Here is a 6,223-nt window from a genome sequence, read left to right on the forward strand (position 1 = left end):
ATCCCAGCTACTGGGGAGGCTGAGGCAGGAGAATGGCTTGAACCCAGGAGACGGAGGTTGCAGTGAGCTGAGATCGTGCCACTGTACTCCAGCCTGGGTGACAGAGCAAGACTCGGTCTCAAAAAAAAAAAAAAAGTCAAACTAGTCAATTCTGAATCCACTTACCATGCCTCATCATTCCTTCTGATGGAAACCACAGTAAATGCTCTTGACCACAGTTCCCCACCCTCTGCCTCCTGACCAACCCAGTGCTTCTTCACGGGTATCCCCATGGCATGGAATACCCCCTTCTCTTGGGATCTGTATTACAAACTATCTTTTCAATGCCAGTCATCTTCTGATCTATTGGACTTACTATACTTAAATAATAGTAACACCTGTATTAAAACATGTCCAAACTCACATACACCACTTCCATTCTATTTATGAATTACTGCTAGACTTGCTTGACCTCAGGACTTAAAGCATCTGGTGGAACCTAGCTCATGATAAACAGGTCTGGTCAAGGTTACATGATGTTCCATGGTCAAGTGCTTTACCCAGTGTCATGCCGGGAGCTGATTTTTGAATGGCATATCATTCTCTGCTGAAGATGACAAGACCTATTCTATAATCCAAGGGGTCTATATTGTGATTCACATGATGGGACTCGCCATAAACTCCACATGGTGTCTTTTCCGGCCCAGTTACCTCTACTGCTATAATGGCTGCTGGGTCATATGGCCCAGGTGGAAGTGCTACTTGAACTACAGCCTGGACCTGCTGCCTAGCCTTTTCCTGCTCTATGCCCCACTCAGAGCTGACAGCATTCCATGTCACGATTCTTGCTCAAATTAAAATGTTCCGCCTTAGAAACCCAAAGGTCTTACCCAGATTGTGCTTCCTTCTTAAGAGGTAGGAGTGTGGGCCAGACACGGTGGCTCATGCCTGTAGTCCCAGGACTTTGGGAGTCCGAAGCAGGCGGATCACAAGGTCAGGAGTTCGAGCCCATCTTGGCTAACACAGTGAAACTACGTCTCTACTAAAAATACAAAAAATTAGCTAGGCGTGGTGGCACACACCTGTAGTCCCAGCTACTCGGGAGGCTGAGACAGGAGAATCGCTTGAACTCGGGAGGTGGAGGTTGCAGTGAGCTGAGATTACACCATTGCACTCCAGCCTGGGTAACAGAGTGAGACTTGGTCTCAAAAAAAAAACAAAAAGAAAAGAGAGGTAGGAGTGTGAAACAATAATCCACCCTCTATATTGGAGAGCATTGCTGGCATGCCTCTAAAATGTTACTGCTGTAGCAGGCCCCTGAAATTGTGTAGGATCCATCTCCGCCCTCTGTAGTGCTGGTATTTTACCAAGGCCTCCAACTTGCCTGCCATGTCTTGCTCACCCGGCAGATGAACACACTTGCCAGAGCAAAGCCATGTAATTGAGGATGTCCCAGTCTGTTCTAACAAAGCAATTGGAGAAAATTCTTGTTTGATCTTTTACAATAATCCACTGTCATCCTCATAATCCATATGGGTTTGGGAAGGGTCTGACTGTTGAATCAAATGGGGATATAATGAGGACTGCCACCTTGTACCTTTTAGGTCATTAAGAGAGGCATGAATCTCTGCCATTCCCTTTGGAAGTGATACTTTTTGACTTAGGTCTTGGCCAGGAAAGGGGTAGGGAAGTAGTTTCAGAGTATTCCATTTGGCCTTTTTGGTAGCTCTTACCCTATAGGCCAAGGAACTAATTTGGTTTGCCAACAATAAGTACATCCATTCCAGTTATACATTCAGGGTCTTGGGAAATTACCACTGAATGGGGCAATGAATCCTGTGAGTCTGCCATGAGACAGACTTTCATGGACCACCTGGCTCCCACACTCCTCCATTCTAATATAGAGGTCATCATGATGTTGCCTCACGTCCCGAAATATCAACGTCAACTCAGAACCTTTTTTTTTTTTTTTTGAGACAGAGTCTCACTCTATCGCCCAGGCTGGAGTGCAGTGGTGCGATCTCGGCTCACTACAAGTTCTGCCTCCCAGCATCATGCCATTCTCCTGCCTCAGCCTCCTGAGTAGCTGGGACTACAGGCGCCCGCCCCCACGCCCGGCTAATTTTTTGTATTTTTAGTAGAGACAGGGTTTCACCATGTTAGGCAGGATGGTCTTGATCTCCTGACCTCGTGATCCGCCTGCCTCAGCCTCTCAAAGTGCTGGGATTACAGGTGTGAGCCACGGCACCCGAACCTTTATCCAGCAGCCTTGAAACTTCTGGATACTCCCTTTTTCCCTGTGTACCTGAGTAAATGGCCATAGGTCCCTTTGGGTGGGAGGGGGCTGGGAAAATCATTACCACATATATTAATGGTGATGAGAGAGGGTCCTGACTTCTGAAGATCTGGCTTCTTCAGTCATGGGTTCTGGGTCTGAAAATGGCAGTGATCATTACATTTTATCAGGTTCAGTTTCTTGATTCTCTATCCTTTATTTCACTTGACTGTACAGACTGATTACTTCCCCTGTTGTTTGCCCATATTTCTTGTCTTTAGAGACACCATGTTCTATTAATCTCCTTGAAAGATCTCTGAAGCACCTCTTCCCTTTCCCTCTCCCCATCTTCCACTTTAATCTTATTGCTCATTATGTGAATTGAGCTCACCTTGTTTCTGGAGCCATCCTCAGGGAGCCCCAGTCTTGTAAAAATCCTCTACCGTCAGCCTCAGCCTACAGAGGACAGCTACCACAGAGTTTCTCGATGATGCTGGTGCCTCTTTCTAGCACATTCCTTATCGCAGCAGATGATCTTCCAGACTTTCCAATGAAACATAGACAGCTGGTAAGTATTGCAGCCTTACATACTCTACCTATTCTGGTATGCCCAGTTCCCTTAGCCTTTTAACTTCTTATTTTACCTTTTGTCAAGCAATTCTGACATTTTCTGCTTAACATGAGCCATGTATTTCTCTAATCCCCATCTCCGGGCATCCTTGTCAGAGTGGTTAAATCCTGTATCACAAGAGTGTGCTTTCTTTCTTTTCTTTTCTTTTTTCTTTTTTCTTAAGACAGAATTTCGCTCTTGTTACCCAGGCTGGAGTGCAACGGTGTGATCTCGGCTCATGCAACCTGCACCTGCTGGGTTCAAGTGATTCTCCTACTTCAGCCTCCTGAGTCGCTGGGATTACAGGTGCCCGCCGCTACACCTGGCTAATTTTTTGTATTTCTAGGAGAGATGGGGTTTCAACATGCTGGCCAGGCTGGCCTCGAACTCCTGACCTCAGGTGAGCCACCTGCCTCAGTCTCCCAAAGTGCTTGGATTATAGGCATGAGCCACTGTGCCCAGCCAGGAGTGTGCTCCTTTTCAATAAACTCTCTGGTACTCAAATATATGTTCTACCTTCTTGATCCAGCATCCTCAGGGTCTAGTCTCATACATACTGTCCTGGTTCCTACATATACATATAAACTAGGGCCTGTAGTAACTTCAGCGGATGGTTCTTTTCTTCTGTTATCATGCCCAGAATTTCCCCTGTTGGGTTTTTTGGTGACTTATTTCTAGTTATCGGTTTAGTGGATGGGGTAGGGAGAGGAAAAGGTAGGTAGATCCCAAGGCAGAGTCCTAGCTTTAGACTTGGAGGAGTGGGCCACTTTAGCAAGCCCAAGAAATTCAGAGTGATTGGTGTTTGAAGGTGTTTGCGTGCATAAATCAAAATGTTCCCATCCCAAATCTCAGAGTTCTTCTTTCCCAGCAGGATCCTGACCTTGGCATAGCAAACTTGCTGGGATTTAGAATTCAGTCTTAGCTGAAGTTAGGGCCTGATTCTCAGCTGTTTTGCTATAAGGCTTCGAGAAATCTTCTGATGCTCACATTTTCCCTCAAATTTGTCACTAATCACCATCAGCCTTTCATTGTCAATAGCTCCCGGTAATAGCCATTCAATTCCATCATCTCTAGAATTACCACTTCCCCCAGCGTTATAAATATCTGAGATATAGCACCCACCAGTGCATTCCCTTCTGTCAATATTCCACCCCAGTTCAACACCACTGACAATTTTAACAATCATATTGCTACAACCTGACATATGCTATCATTACTCTGCCAATCACAAGTCATAGGGCCCTCCCTCATTATCAGCAAGGTGGCAGGTAACTCAGTTTCAAAACTCCATTATATGGCTCATGCCTCTAATCCCAGCACTTTGGGAGGCCAAGGTGGGCAGATCACCTGAGGTCAGGAGTTCAAGACCAGCCTGGACAGCATGGTGAAACCCAGTGTCTACTAAAAAATACAAAAATTAGCCGGGTGTGGTGGCGGGTGACTGTAATCCCAGCCACTTGGAAGGCTGAGGCAGGGAGAATTGCTTGAACCCAGGAGGCGAAGGTTGCAGTAAGCCAAGATTGCACCACTACACTCCAGCCTGGACAACAGAGCAAGACTCCGCCTCAAAAAGAAAAAGATTCCATTTTAGAGTTTGTGTTCTTGGAACAACTGCTGGTACCCACTGGTGCAGGGCAGATTCCCTAAAAATAGATTCTGAGATGGAGAATTGTATACAAGGTAATTACTGGGTAGTGTTCTCTAGAAAAATGCCTGCACAGGAGTGTATAAGGAGAATTGGACAGAGTAATAGGTTTAAATGCTTGTGATTGCAACAGAGACCTCAGTTGGTCTCACAGGGAACTCTTAAGCCAAGATGGCCCTTTATAGAGGCTGCAAGTTGAAGACAGGGGGCCAGGTCTTTGAGGCCTGCACTGAGCAGTCTTTGGATATGGACTTCCCCCAGGGAGAAGATGTGACTTGTGAGAGGCAGCCCCCTGCAGTTAGGACAACTCCCAAGGAAGTATTTAGCTGTGAGCCATCAGCAGCCACTCACCCAGCAGCTGCGGGGATGGATGCCTCCACCCTGAAGGAGGATCCCGGCAGCACCACAGTGTGCACTACAGGGTGTATTAAATTTCCAGCTTCAGTTGTTGGTTATGTTTTCCTCCCAACATCATGATTTTGAGGCCTATTGTTAGGGACATACTGTATATTTATTATAAATATGTCTTTTCCATCAAACACTCTTATTTATTCCCTTGTGATCTTCTCAAGTTCTAGCTTATCAGATATTAGAATCATTATGTGTATCAGTCAGGGTTCAACCAGAAAAGCGGAACCAGTAGATATTTAAGATACTTGTGGCAAGGAGTTGGCTTACTCGATTGAGGGGGTGACTAGACGAGTCCAAAGTCCATAAGAGCACCCCATCAGGAAGGGCAGGCTGGAAGCTGGGGTATGCTGATGGAGTTTCTTCTGCATCAGGGAAACCTCAGTTCTTTTTTGAAGGCCTTTTAACTGATTGAATCAGGCCCACCCAAATTATCGAGGATAATCTCCCATACTACTTAGTCCAACTGGGTTCATGGGCTTCAATCTCATCTACAAAATGCCTTTACAGCAACACCTAGATTCGTGTTTACTTGAATAGCAAGAGACTTGTAGCCTAGTCAAGTTGACACATCAAAAGACCATCACACTCCCCAAGTTTCTTTTTTTCTTTTTTTTTTTTTTTTTGAGATGGAGTCGGGCTCTTGTCACCCAGGCTGGAGGACATGGAGTGCAGTGGCACAATGTCGGCTCACTGCAACCTCCGCTTCCCGAGTTCAAGCGATTCTCCTGCCTCAGCCTCCTGGGTAGCTGGGATTACAGGCGTGTGCCACCATGCCAGGTTAATTTTTGTACTTTTAGTAGAGACGGGGTTTCACCACGTTGGCCAGGCTGGTCTCAAACTCCTGACTTCAGGTGATCCACCCGCCTCGGCCTCCCAAAGTGCTGGGATTACAGGCGTGAGCCACCGTGCCCGGCCCAACGTTCTTTTTGTTAAAATTTTCCTGGTGTGGTGATATTAAGACTCTTTGACAGTCCTCCCCCAGCCCCACAGGATTCTGCTTCCATTTGGTTCTGTGTAGGTTTGTGACTGCTTTGACCAAGAGTCTGACAGAATTGGTGCTAGGTGACTTCCAAGGCCATGTTATAATTGGCCATGGCGCTTCTCTCTTGTTTACTGGAATGCTCACTCTTAGAGCCCAGAGCCGCCATGTAATAAGTCCAGCTGCCTCAGTCCTTTATACTGGAGAGACCACATTGAGGCTCTCTGGTGAAATACAAGCCAAGCTCATATTTTAGCCCAACTCCTCCCAAGCAGTAGACATGTGAGTGGAAAAGCCATGTTGGTAGCGGTCCCTCCCAGCCAT

This window comes from Macaca fascicularis, chromosome 16 (assembly GCF_037993035.2).
Source record: "Macaca fascicularis isolate 582-1 chromosome 16, T2T-MFA8v1.1".
Classification (NCBI taxonomy): Eukaryota; Metazoa; Chordata; class Mammalia; order Primates; family Cercopithecidae; genus Macaca; species Macaca fascicularis.